The sequence below is a fragment of the Pongo pygmaeus genome, chromosome 9 (assembly GCF_028885625.2).
Source record: "Pongo pygmaeus isolate AG05252 chromosome 9, NHGRI_mPonPyg2-v2.0_pri, whole genome shotgun sequence".
Classification (NCBI taxonomy): domain Eukaryota; kingdom Metazoa; phylum Chordata; class Mammalia; order Primates; family Hominidae; genus Pongo; species Pongo pygmaeus.
Genome location: NC_072382.2, coordinates 70,735,966 through 70,750,021, shown reverse-complemented (window position 1 = coordinate 70,750,021; position 14,056 = coordinate 70,735,966). Strand labels below are relative to the sequence as shown.

At 39.6% G+C, this 14,056-nt stretch overlaps 1 protein-coding gene across 2 annotated transcripts in view; it reads right to left on the bottom strand.

Moving 5' to 3' along the window:
• HBE1 (hemoglobin subunit epsilon 1) overlaps positions 1-12,413 on the bottom strand; it is a 250,894-nt gene extending 238,481 nt beyond the window's left edge. Inside the window, exon 1 of one of the 2 annotated variants that reach the window (XM_054441327.1) lies at positions 12,346-12,413. The gene's annotated coding sequence lies outside the window, so the exon portion shown is untranslated. The remainder of the gene's footprint in view (positions 1-12,345) is intronic. The other variant, XM_054441326.1, reaches the window with a different exon arrangement.
• Between the last annotated feature and the right edge of the window lie 1,643 nt (positions 12,414-14,056).

Genomic DNA, 14,056 nt, shown 5'->3' with positions numbered 1-14,056 from the left:
ATATCAAGGTTGAGAAATCGATCTGCCTTTTTCTAAAAAGTCTTCATGTTCCCCTCTCAAGTTTGAGAAATCTATCTATATCATTCTAAAAAGACATCATTTTCCCCAAGAACTTATAAAGTTTCTCTCAGATAAATAAAGTATTATCTCAACTCCAAGAATCAGGGCTGAGACATGAGAAATCATAAGAAAGTAACAGTTTGAGTCTAGGTCTGTTAAACTTAACAACTATTAGATTTAAGGTATTAATATACCTGACGAGGAAACTTGTCACTTAGCAGAAAACATATTTCAACTGTAAAAGCAGAAAATAGTAAGTCTCCAAAGAACTGTGTTGACCACTCCAGGCCAGAGGAGCCGTAGGGTAAAGTCATATCTCTGCAGCAATTATTTTTATGGTGGTGGATGCATCAAACTATCTTAGGTTTAAACCATTAACTGCTGCCATATACTTAACCTTTTTTTCTGATTCTAGAATTTTCAATGACTAAAAAATTAGGATTTGGCTGCCTAGAATGACACCTCCAGAAGATGACGTTAGACATAAGTGACATGAACATTTAGATCCCTCTGCAATTACCTTATCATATATTCATATATATTTTTACATTGTAATTCGTTTTAACCAGTATATCTAGGATACAACCAATATTAAGACTTGATACTTTGTAATTTCTGAGTTTGAAAGAACTTCCCAGCCAGGGGATACTTCATAGACTGAGCCTCATAGCTGGCTGGCAGCCAGCCAGACTCAGCATAACTTCTACTATACAAGTATTGCTAGCAAAACCAATTCCTCTGAAAATTCCCATTGGGTCATCGCCAGTGGAATCAGATATCCAAATTAAAGTTTCTGGCTTTGTTTTAGCAAATGCATTAATGTGTGGTAGGAAATAACATTCCGGGTAACAGTTATTCAGAACCACTTTTGCATGTCTCATGGTTCCACGGATTATTTTCCCCCTCACAGACTTCGAGGTGAACCATTTCTTTGTCTCTTCCTCTGTGGACTTTATTGTCAGTACCTGAATGTCTCCTTCCCAAGCATCACATGACGGCCTTTCCCAGTCCATTTACATACTTGTCTCTCTTAAGGCAGGAGCTCCATCCACATTACCCACTGAGTTCTTCAGCACAAGACCCATACTTTATCTTTCTGGAGGAGCTGACATCTTTTGAATATTTTATGTTGTGCATATATTCCTTTTAGAGTTATAAAATAAAGTAACAATAATCAACTTGCCAATAAACTATTTAAGGAATATAAAAAAGGAGTCTGGACTTTCTGGAGTGAAACAACCCTGGTTTAAATACCACTGCCATCACTTCTTAACCTTCAACAAGTCATTTTCCCTTTTTAAGACTGTGTTTCATCATGTATGAAATGATATTTTCTCAAAGATTTATTTTGAAGATTAAGGAGATTATTCCTATAAAGTATAGGCCAAAATGCTTGGCACAGAGCAGATGTTTATTAAATATTATTATTTCAATACAAAAAAATCTTTGGTACATCTTTTGGTCAGGTTGGTAACTGGATTGAGAAACAGAGAACAGATAGGTCTGTCAGGGCTGACCAAAGGTTCAGGGACATTTTTAACAGCAGGTGATATGGACAACTCCAAACATACCAGTGGAGAAAGTATGGTATCCAGAAAAACCTTCTGTCAGAAGGGACATTAGCAACATAATGACGTAGAAGTTTCCAGCTGCTATCCCCCTAGGGAAACACCAATTTTGTCAACTACCCATAAACAAGAATACCTTTGTGGGAGCCCTGGAGTCCAGATGAGGTTCTAGCACTCCAGTGGAGAAAAATATTCAAGAGTGGATGCACTGAACGAGTTCATCACCACTAGACCAGCCATAAAAGAAATGCTGAAAACAGCTCTTCAAGTTGAAATGACAGGACTATATTCAGCAACATGAAAATGTGTAAAAGCATAAAACTCACTGGTAAAGGTAAGTATAAAGTCAACATCAGAATAATAGTGTAATGGTAATGTGTAACTCACTTTTAATCTTAGTATAAAAGTTAAAAAAACAAATTTTAAAATTATATGATAATTTGCTAAGGGACACAGTGTATTAAGTTATAAATTGTGACATTAGTAACACAAAATGTGTAGGTGAGGAGAAGTAAAATGTAGAGTTTTTGTATGCAATTTAACTTAGGTTATCAGCTTAAAATAGACTGTTATAAGATGTTTTATGCAAGCTTTATGGTAATTACAAACTAAAAATCTGTAGTAGATACACAGAAGACAAAAATAAAGAGATCAATGCATGTCACTACAAGAGAAATCATCAAATCAAAAAGGAAAACAAGAAGAGAGGAAGAAACAGGAGCTACAACAGTCAGAAAACAACAAAATGATAGTAAGTCCTTGCCTGTCAATAATCACTTTAAATTAAATAGATTACATTCTCCAATCAAAACATATAGAGTGACTGAATGGATAAAACAAGATCCAACTATATACCACCTGCAAAAGACTCACTTTAGCTTTAAGGACACGAATAGGCTGAAAGTAAAGGGATAGAAAAGTTATTCTCCATAAAATTTGTAACCAAAATACAGTGTAGCAGGGTGGTATACTGCAATTTTTTTTAACTTCATATGTTCCTGATACCTTAACCTCTCCATGAACAGCCTCTGAGCAACCCAGCCCTCACCAAGTTACCAGGTACACCTATGTGATAAGGCTGGTTCCTGCCACAAGTTCCTCTTCTTGCCTTCCCTGATTGTGACCTAGTGATATTCAAATGTACCAGTAAAATCCCCTCGTGCTTCTTGCTTGTGTAGTCCACGTCGACTCTCAATGAGGTACCTGCCCATGGGTTCACATTCTCTCTTGGCTCTCCTGCTTGATGGAGCCTGCTCCCTAGCAGTTCTTCTCATAGGGACCCTTGCATGGCATGCCTCTGGTTCCCTCTAGAAACTGTGATAATAAATTTTTATCTCATACGCACTTCTGAGTGTGATTTCCATGCCTTTTTGTAATGATTTTTAAAGACCCCACAAAGGGACTTACCGCCTCATTTAAAACACAAATGGAATTGGCAACAAAAATGGGATCATTCCAAACTCCAATGAAATGTCCCTCAGAGACGCCCTTTCACCGCTCATGGTTTAATTGCCTAACTAGATAGGGCTCTACTGTTTTGGAGGCCTTTCTACTCTGATGACATTCTTGTGTACTGCCTTGCATGGCTTTGTATTACTTCTTCTGAATACTGCCAAAAATCCCCTTCCTAAAGTCTCGATCCTGTCCCAATCCCGATAACACACTCCAGGATACTGCATTCCAACTTGATCCCAGCAAGAGGGGGAGCCTCTTTTGAATTGGCCATGTGACTTGGCTGTTTTTCAGTGCACCTTTGAGTGATTATAATTTGAGGGATATCCCCTGACACTAGAAGTGGAGTTTCCCCCATCATAGAGTCATGGGTGTGTATGTTGCTGAATGATAGCTGGAAAGCTGAGGGAGCCAGTAGGCTGCAGTAGACGTACGTGATGCTGCCTGCTCTCAATAGCACTTGGGAGAAGATAATTCACTCTCCTCCCTCCAAGAGTCAAATGGTCCTCCTCCCGAGGATAGTCCTAGACAGCACTTCATTAGAGTCGATGCTGCTGGGACCAGCGGCACCTTCTCTGCTGCATCCTTGTAGCCATTGCTCATTGGTCCCCAACCCCATGGGCTATCACAGATCCCATCCACAGAGGACGGTGAATCAATGTTAAAAAAAAAAAAAGAGAGAGAGAGAAAAGGAAAGAGAGGGGAAGGAACTCTTTGATCTTGTTTCCCCTAAGACACTTGAAGATGTTTCTCAGCTCTTTGTAAATTACACTTCACCTGGTAAATGCGTTGAGTACTTTTAAGTGCTGGTACATATTGACATGTTAATAATCTCTTCCTTAAAGCCTGACCAACATGGTGAAAGCCCGTCTCTGCTAAAAATACAAAAATTAGTGCAGGCCTGTAATCCCAGCTACTCCGGAGGCTGAGGCAGGAGAATCACTTGCACCTGGGAGGCAGAGGTTGCAGTGAGCTGAGATCGCTCCATTGCACTCCAGCCTGGGCAACAGAGCAAGACGCCGTCTCAAAATAAATAAATAAATTGTCAAAAAATAAATAATTTAAAAGACAAAATTGAGTCCACTATTGCTGATGTAGACCCCCAGGCTCTCTAAGGTTGATTGGGACACTCTAGAGAGGGTGTCCATCAGAACGCTTGGGACTACGAGGATCTCCTCAGGTAAGCATTCAAAGAAAATAGAGATTAAAAATAAAAAACAAGTTGAGGGGTAGAAGGACTGAGTATCCTGTGGTTAAGGTTGCTGCCTAGAGACACTGGGTCCCTTCCTTTTTCTCTTATCAGTCAAAGACAGAACATAAAGACAACTACAGGTGGCTAAACTCCTAAACTCCTATTTTAACAATCTCTCACCACATTTGCCTCCACCTTCAAAAGAACTCAATACACCTTTTGCCAGCTACCCATGGAGTTTCTCAGCAGCTTTGCCATCACACACAGTCTTAGCAGAGAGGCTCTTAACTATACACACCTTTCTCCAGGAGCATAGGTATGACATCACATTCATAGTATCCTCTTCCAAGGAAATGCATTTGACACGTTTATTAATGGCAGGAAACAACTAATGACTGGCTACCTACTGGACTCTCCAGGAAATAGGGGCTCTTACAAACTCTTAGCCTGTGGTCTTCCACTCCCACCTGCCCATTATGTTTTGGGTTTTAAAAACTAACCTTCACAATGTTGGCACAGCTACTGAGGCCTCCCTAAGACAGTATGGAACCAAACTTGAGCCCTATAGGATATTCCACCAGCAGAAGAGGTAGCCCCCCCTGTTCTCAGTTCCTTGCCAAATGCCATGGTGCTGGAGGAGGTCACCCTTCCCTAAACCCCTTAGCTATCTTTGGTGATCCTTGGGATTAACTGAGTGAACAGCAGTGGTAGTTCCTGGACTATGCTAATGGCACTGCTAACCATGACAGGTGATAGAGCTTAGTGGAATGTTGCTGCTTTCCATCCATTAGCCAGGATGTCCCTAACAAAGGACAGGACCCAAGAAACATCACACTTAATATTAAGGCAGTCGCCTTAACACTGGATGCCCTGGCCAACAAGTGGTCCCATCTTCATATGTATTATAAATTATTGGGCCATTACATACAAACTGTCTTCTTCAAGGTAAAAAAAAAAAAAAAAAATCAACATATTAGAATCTCTTGCTCACGAATATACCCAAAATGTAAGTCAAAATGATATTAGTTTTAGTATATCTCCTCATATACCAAGGTCACAATACAAGGCCTTGCCAAAACCCTCATTCCCTTCAGAGTTACAGACATTACTAATTGTAACCAAGATACACCCTTTACTTCTTAAGATACACCATGCATGCTGGGTCCTTGGGAGAGGCATTCAATAGAACTTTTGTGTTCCTGACAGGTCCCAGGTAACTGATTTAATAGATAAACATAATGATCTCCTGAAAAATCTCCTTTTAAAATTCCAGCCTGGCTAATAAGCCTCTAAATGAGTTTCCATTTTGCCATAGGCCTTATCCTATCTTTATAAATTTTCAATCTTACCCCCATTCAATAAGGGCTGGAAGCCAGATGAAAGGCATGTACTCTCCTGGGATGCATTAATCATAGATTGTCCCACAGGTCAGGGAGCTATTATTCCGACATGGGACACATTTGAACATAAAACTTTCCAAGAAAGTAAAAGGCTGCAAAGGCAGGGACTGAACTTCTAGAATGAAGTTCAAGTTGACAGGGAAATTAGGGCTGACAGGGCACAAAGTTCAACTGCTTGACCTTCTGACCTAGGTTTTCTTAAATGATGTCTATGAAAAATTGGCCCCAGTGCCTCCCTATCCTGTTTTAATGTGGAGATATGATAGTACAGCCATTCAAAATAGCATTTAAATTGTTAAGCTCAAGCCTTTGGTTACTCTTTGACCTATTTCTGTGAATAGGTCTCTTTGACCTATTTCTGTGAATAATTCTATTTCTGTGAATTTATGAAAAGAGGATTAATAAATTTGGATCAGCTATGGGCCCCACTCTTGTTTCTGTCTGCACAGTAGACCTGGATGATATCATTCATGGCTTTCAGTAACACCCATACATGCTTAGGAGCAGCAACTCTACATCTCTGGGTGAGACAAATAATCCAGTATTTTTTATATTCCTCTGAATATGCCCAGAACTTAAATTTGTCATCTCCACTTGAAGTCTAACAAGGACCTCAACTAGCAGGGTCAAAACAGTATTTTTTATATTCCTCTGAAAAGCCTCTTCCTCCAGTTATTCTCCTTCTTAAAGGCCACTATCCTCTTAACTACACAAGTCAAAAGCCTTCTGTCCCATGTTAATTCCATCAGCAAGCCCTTTCTACCAAGCCTTAAAAATATGTCCTGAATCTATCACCCTATCAGTACTATTATGACGCAAGTCTAAACAATCTCTTCCCCGGACTTGTGCAGATCCCAGTACTAGCTTGTCGGCTTCCACTCTTACCCTCACCACCAACTGCCAACTTAACAGCCAAGGGAAATGAGTTCATTCCATTATCTTAATTAAATTCCCATCTGTGACTAGGACTACCATGGTCCTGATAATATAGTAATGAGAACATGGAATATGTAATCTACTCTTCAAAGAATTGCCTTTTATTTTGGCAAATAGGCTCTAGAGTGCTGATGTGATCCCTGCCTAGCCTAGTGGTATAAGAGACAGTGAGCTCACAATCCTGGACCTTTGACCTGCTAGACCATTTTGCAAAGGACTCAGTGACCAAATTATGTGCACCTTTGTGAGAATTATGGAAGCAATGAGGATCTACGCCCACCTACTCTTCTGTGTATTTAATTTCACATATCTTTTGCCCTGCTTCTTTGCTCTTGCAGTAGTAAACCCAACTGAAAGCCACTTGAAACCATTCTAAATCACCACGCTCACTAATATGTATCTCAGACCATAGTGCCCTATGTGATCTGAAGTATATAAGTAAAAGGGTTAACAAAACTCCTCTGTTGCATGAGAATCTGATTTTCAGTTAAACTTACTGGCTCTGTTTCCCTGAAAAACAGACAACTGTAAAATACCAACTATATTGCTAGTGTGAAAACTGTCAGTACCAAAATGGAGTCATTCATGTCAAAATCAAACTAAATGGAGCCAGAAGGTCCATTTAGTTTGGGACCTTCATAAAAGGAGGGTCCTCATGTATATTTGCCTGATAACAAGAACTGTCATAAGAGACTCTGCCAAAACCACACCTTGCAATTAAGCCACTTCGACAAAGACATCTTTCCAGTAATAGACAGTCCTAATTGTGGCCTTGCAAGTAGCTTTACTAAACCACAACCCTGTAGTCATGTCACTTCTATGAAGACCGACTCCTAGCTATGGTCAATGCACATGTCACCACCTGTGGGAAGCCCCTATGACTAATGAACTTTTGTTTCAAAACAACCTTCATATATTTCGCCTTTTTGCCTTTAAAAGTTTCCCCTTGCCTCCACCTCCTTGAATATGCCTATGATCTGTCATAGCATGCATATCCCAGGTTATAGTCCTGTTTATTCCTGAACAAACTAATTTATTTGGGAAGCTTGTCTCTCTGCCATTATTTTAGGTTGACACTAGGCAGGATTGCCTGTGATAGAAATGACCCTTGATTGGCAAACTTGTCTGAATGGGAAGAAGTTATAATGAATCATAAATACCTGTTGGAGATTCCATACTTTGGGCAGCCCTGAGTTTGGGGAAATTATAATAAGGCATTTCTTGCAGAGTCTAGAACATAGGTGTATGAAGGGCTGAAAAGCATATTAGCTACTGTGGGGCACCAGGACTTAACCTGCAGCCTCTCTCTGACTTGCCTGATACAGACTTTGACTCCTTATACCTGGGAGAAGATGACTTCTGGGTGGCTATACTAACCTATGCCTGGGCTACAATAAGAACTCCCACCAAATGAGGAATGCCTGATTCTTCCCTACTGGTGATTTTTGCTTTGTTTCCTGTGCCCTTTGAGTAGATTCGGGCTAAATGTGGCTTATGATAGTCTTAAAAGTTTATTTAAATAAATCAGATAAAATCCTGATGGGAGTAGCAAAAGTTACCTTCTTATTATACTTAGGATAAAATCCAAGTTCCTTGACTAGCTCTAAAGCTTCACATAGTTGGACTCCTGCCTGTTTCCTTGACTTCCTCTTGCTGATAATTTTCCTCTTGTCTAAGAAGCTTGACCACACTGGCTTCCCTTCTCCTTCTAGAACACACCAAGTGCCCAACTTACCCTTAAGGCTGCCACAGTAGCTGTTCCCTAAGACTTTATAACAAGATTGTCCCTTTTAATTATTCAGATCACTTTCTCACTAATTCACTATCCTAACACTATATTTTGATTATATGCATAGAATTTACCATTGTGTGATATTTTCTTCTTTGCTTATTAATTTCTCCCTGTTTATTATTATACTTTAAGTTCTAGGGTACATGTGCACAACGTGCGGGTTACATAGGTATACATGTTACATGTTGGTTTGCTGCACCCATGAACTGGTCATTTACATTAGGTATTTCTCCTACTGCTATCCCTCCCCCAGCGCCCCCAACCCCCGACAGGCCCGGTGTGTGATGTTCCCCGCCCTGTGTCCATGTGTTCTCGTTGTTCAACTCCCACCTGTGAGTGAATTTCTCCATTACTTTAATCTTGCACATTTAATCTCATCAGAAAGCTTTGTAAATTCTATCTCCAAAATACGTTCTCAGTTGTCCACTTCTTGTCATACACACATGTCAAGAACCCTATTCTAAGCCAATACCATCTCTCACTTGAATGACTACAGGGGTCTTCAGATTGGCTCCGCTTCTCCGCTTGTCACCCTCTCATTCATTCTCTGTGTAAGTTGAGAATGAATGTCTCTGCATGGGTGACAAAGTCTTCTTGACCTTGCACTCACCTGTCTTTCCCATGTCACCTTGAAGCACTCTCCCTCTCATTCTCTGTACTCCAGACCCACTGGCCTTCTTTAATTTTTCCATGAATGTATCGAGCTCCAGTCAAAATCAGGATTCTCTTTTATCCTTTCTCCTTTGCACGAGACATTTTTCCCCTAGCTCTTTGAATGTCTGGCTTCCTTTTACCTTTCAAATCTCTGTATAAATACTTCCTCCAGAGAGATTCTGACTATCCTTCTAAAAATACATCCCTCCTCCTGCCATATGCACTAGCAAAATACCTTTACTTCCTGCATGAAACTTGTTATAATTATAAATCAATAATCATTTATGTAATAGAAAATGATACAGGATAAGAGTGAAGAATGTGGTCTCTAGAAAGACTGGTTCAAATTCCAATCCAGCTCAACCATTCACTTGCTACCTAATCTTGGACTAGACACTTTACCTTCTTATGTCTTAGTTTACTTACCTGTAAAAATAGGTTTAATTATAGAGCCTACTTTGCAGGGTTTTTGTAAGAATTAAACGAATATATGCAAAGGCTATAGAACAGTGCCTAGTTTTCCGTGAGATCTCTGTAAGAGTTAACTGACATCTGTTATTGCCACTATATTTTAAACTCCTTAGGGCAGGAAACATATCTAATCTTGTCCACCATTGTATTCCTAGCACCAAACATCATTTCTTACATATAATATGTGCAGGAAATGTTTATTGAACTGTGAGTGTCAAAGGGTAATTAATAACTTGGAAAAATTCATGATATATTACCAAGTTAAAAAGGTAGGTTATGAAACTATGTACAGTACAATCATAGTTGTATTAAAATATATAAAAGTACAAACATCATGGTATTGGTAGTGCTGTCTGGGTAGTGAATTTTTCTATATTCTTATTTTACCTATCTTATGTACAACTTACATACATACAAATTATTAGAAGAGTAGCGGCTTTGTAACTATTTATCAAAGATGCATACACTCGATTACATGAGCATCTATTAAAAAAGATCTGAAGCAATAATACAGTAACAGGTAATAGCACAGTTTCATCACAGTCTAATTCACCCAGAAAATATAATGAAAAAATTGTCATTCAAAATAACAATCAAAAAATGTCATGTGTAAATAAACCCAAATGTGTAAAACTTACTTGAAGAAACTATTTTTTTTTACAAAGAAATAAAGTTTAAATAGAAATATTCCCTATTTTAAAAGGAAAGACTGCCTATTGCAATTTCTCAACATGCTCCAATTTATAATAGAAGGCCAATCAAAATCTCATTTGGCCTTTTCTGAAATTTGACATCTGTTATACAGTGTACTTGGAAAAATACACAAAATTAGCCAATGGTATTTTGCAATGCCAGGCATTATTCTTTTTGTCATTAAATATTTCAAAGTTAAAATAAATGAGGAAGTGTAGTATTAGATAAAATAAAAAGCAAAGAAACAAAAACATCTACGCATATATAGGCTATGGTAATGACGACATTTCAGTCTAGTGTAGATACTCGCAGAATTCAGGGGGGTAAAAATTTCAATATCACAAATTCTGCCCTGCTCTACTTTTTGAGGGGTAAGGATTAAAGCATAAATTAAATGGATTAAAGCATAAATTAACTTGATTTATTGCAGTGATTAAGAGTATGGGCTCTGGAATCAGACTGTCTAATCCTGGCTGTAATATCAAGTGCTTTATAGCTTTAAGTGATGTACTTCCCCTCTTCATTTGCCTCAGCTGCCCTCATCTATAAACTAGGGATACTCCTAATATCTGCACTAAAGGACTATCGTGTGGAATCCGATGTAAAAAGCTTGGAACAGAGCCTGACATATAGTAAAGCCTCAATAAGTGTTAGCTATTATTAATATTAAATAAATAAAAGTAATGAAGCCCTAAAACATATAGAAAAAAATATGGGCATGTGTTTATGATGAAGATATTAGTTTTTTTTTTTTTTTAAAGAAAGAAAAAGAAATAACACTGATGCTTAAAAGCACTTTTTATTGTTTGGATACCTTTCTCCTTAACTGCTGTCTACTTTCCTGGCTAATTGTTATCCAAATCAGCTCTCAGTACTGCAGACTTTACCACGGTTTGTTTTTCTGCTTTCTAGCAAATCTCTTGGTCTGAAGAAAGAGTACAATTTCTTTGGAAAGGGCCAGGCAGTAGGCCCAGCATGATCAAAACTCTGTGACTCTATCTTCTCTTTGCCATCTGTATAACCCCCTTGTCCTGTCCTTCCACAACCCAGATTTGATCTTGGGCCATGGCTGATAGAGTATAAGAACAGGGACAGCAGATGGGAAGTCCTAGGAGGCCTGCTCTTTCAGCAACATCAGCCTGCAGGGGCCTCCTCCCCCTAAAATTCTCATAGCCTTTATTTTCCCAAGCACAAGCTCTGGTCCTGTGACATCTTTGATTTGTATCTATCCAGTGTCCCTAATCACTTTCTCATTTGTTTGCTAACTTAGTCACTCATTGTTTAACACTCCTTCAATCATTGATTGCACATTTTCCACGTACCAGGCCCTACCTTAGCTGCTAGGTAGAAGACAGTGACCCTCCCTGCCCCAGAAGCCTCCTCCTCCTGGATTCACCGCCTTGGAGCCAGGCATGAGGCTGATGAGTTTACTCTTTGATGAAGCTAGAGCAAGGATTCCAAGTACCCAGTCAATTGTGAAGGGCTCTAAGAGGTTATGGCAAGAGAATCATCCACTAAATGAACACTCTTCTCCCTAGCTAAGACTCTTAGACCCAATTCACCTGGTGTCTTCCCTGATGAGCAGGGCTTAACTTCAAATGAGCCTCAGGCTTTCTTTGGCCCAGATGGAAGGCAGATAAAAACGGTAACATTTCTTCCCATTAGGTGTTTTTTCGTTTTGTTTTGTTTTGTTTTCTCTTTTTTCTTTCTTCCTCAGACCCACCAGGCCTTCCAATTAACAGGGCTTAACTTCATATGACCCTCGGGTTTTTTTGGCTCAGATGGAAGGCAGATAAATGCAGTAACATTTCTATTAGGTTTTTAGTTTTTTTCCTCAGACCTATCTGGACTTCCAAGGATGGAAATTTGGGGTTCAATGTATATCTTCCCCAGTCAGAGGCAGACCCAGAGAACTCGCCTTATGAACTGGAGAAAATGGAGAGGCAAGACTTTCCTCTTCATTTCCCCTAGCACCACCATAAACAATAGGTTTTTCTTTAATCTGGACAAAAACCATCCCATAATGGGGAGTGGAGTGAGGGGAAATTGAAGCTGTATTTGTCCGTTTTCACGATCCTAATAAAGATATACCTGAGACTGGGCAATTTATAAAAGAAAGAGGCTTACCGGACTTACAGTTCCACATAGCCGGGGAGGCCTCACAACCATGGCCGGGAGAAGCAAGTCACATCCTACTGGAATGGCAGCAGGCCAAAAGAGAGCTTGTGCAGAGCAACTCTGGTTTTTAAAACCATCAGATCTCGTGAGACCCATTCACTGTCACGAGAACAGCATGGGAAAGACCCGCCCCCATGATTCAATCATCTCACACCAGGTCCCTCCCACAACACGTGGGAATTATGGAAGCTACAAGATGAGATTTGGGTGGGGCCACAGAGCCAAATTATATCAGGAGCCTTGTGCTCCACCTAAACATTGAAACCTAAATCGCTAGAATAAATGTTTTCCCAAAGGCTGCTTTTATCTCCTTTAAGCCTTGTGCTAGCAGCTCTAAGTTACACAGGCTGATCAAAATATCCTGAGCTCCAAGTAGAGGTTCCCTCTCTCCCAGTACTGAGTCTCTGACATCTAAACACACACCACAGCCACTTTTAGGTATCCCCCATCAAGACCTCTTTACTTCCTTGATAGGAATATAATGTGAATATTTCTTATGTTTACACTTCCATTTTGCGATGAAACTCTGATTTAACAGACTGTGTTTTGCATGTATGCTTGTACATATGTACATAGAATATACCCATGTGAAGATGTATTTAAGTGGATGTACATTGTGTGTTTTTGCGTTTCTCTACAGTGGGTTTACCTGACAGATTTATGTGCATATGGACTGGAAGGCATTATTTACTGGCTTGATTTATGAATTGTAACACTTTTACCCTAGAAGTACATGGTTAATGGAAAGCATCCTTGAATGCAAACAAGGATCTAGTCTGAGACCCCAAGGGCATCTTCTATGTGTTATGCACCTACTACCTCAGTGCCTTTGTACATAATAGCTCTTCTGCAGGAAAGCTCCTCCCTCCTCCTTGAAAGCTTTACCTACTTAATTCTTACCACTTTTTGGATTCTAGTTTGCAGTACACACTCACAGAAGCCTTTTCTGTCTCCCCAGACTAGATCAAGACCCTGTTCATGCTATTTCACAGCTCCTCATCTTTTTCTTTACACCATTTCTCATAGTTTGTAATTATATATAATGCGAATTATATAGTCACAATTTGCACAATTCTTGCTGTAAGATCATAAATTCATTGAGGCAGGGCAGTGAGTAAAACTCTTTTGCTCATATTGAATTCCTAATAGCTAGCAAAATGCTATACACAGAGTAGGTCTTCAATTTTGAGCTTGAAGTTGCAAAAAATTAACTCTCTGGATCTGGCTACAAGGGACTGTATAAAGTCAGTGAGATTCAGGAATCTGAGAAGTCACCCTGACTCCTTTGCTGCTCTATCTGTATCTGCTTAGAGATCAGCATCAAATCCTGGAAGTGAAAGCCACTTGGGGGATAGTCTTCAGGGGAAATAAAAATAAGAAACTATACCCACTTTTCAGTCAGGCTAGTGGTAGGGAGCTCGGAAAACCAGAGCACCTGATAGCAGCTACTACAGGACACAAAATCTGAAGAAACGCTGAAAGAACACTGGGAAAGTTGCAGGCCTCGACCTTCAAAATGTTGCAGCAACATTTCCTCCTCTGTTCTTCATATCTGTGAGTCTTCTAACTTCAGATCTTTTAGTTTCCCTCCAAGTCCTTCCATCCATGTAGAGACAGCCCTTATCACTACTTCTTCTCCCATATCCATCCTTTTTCTCAT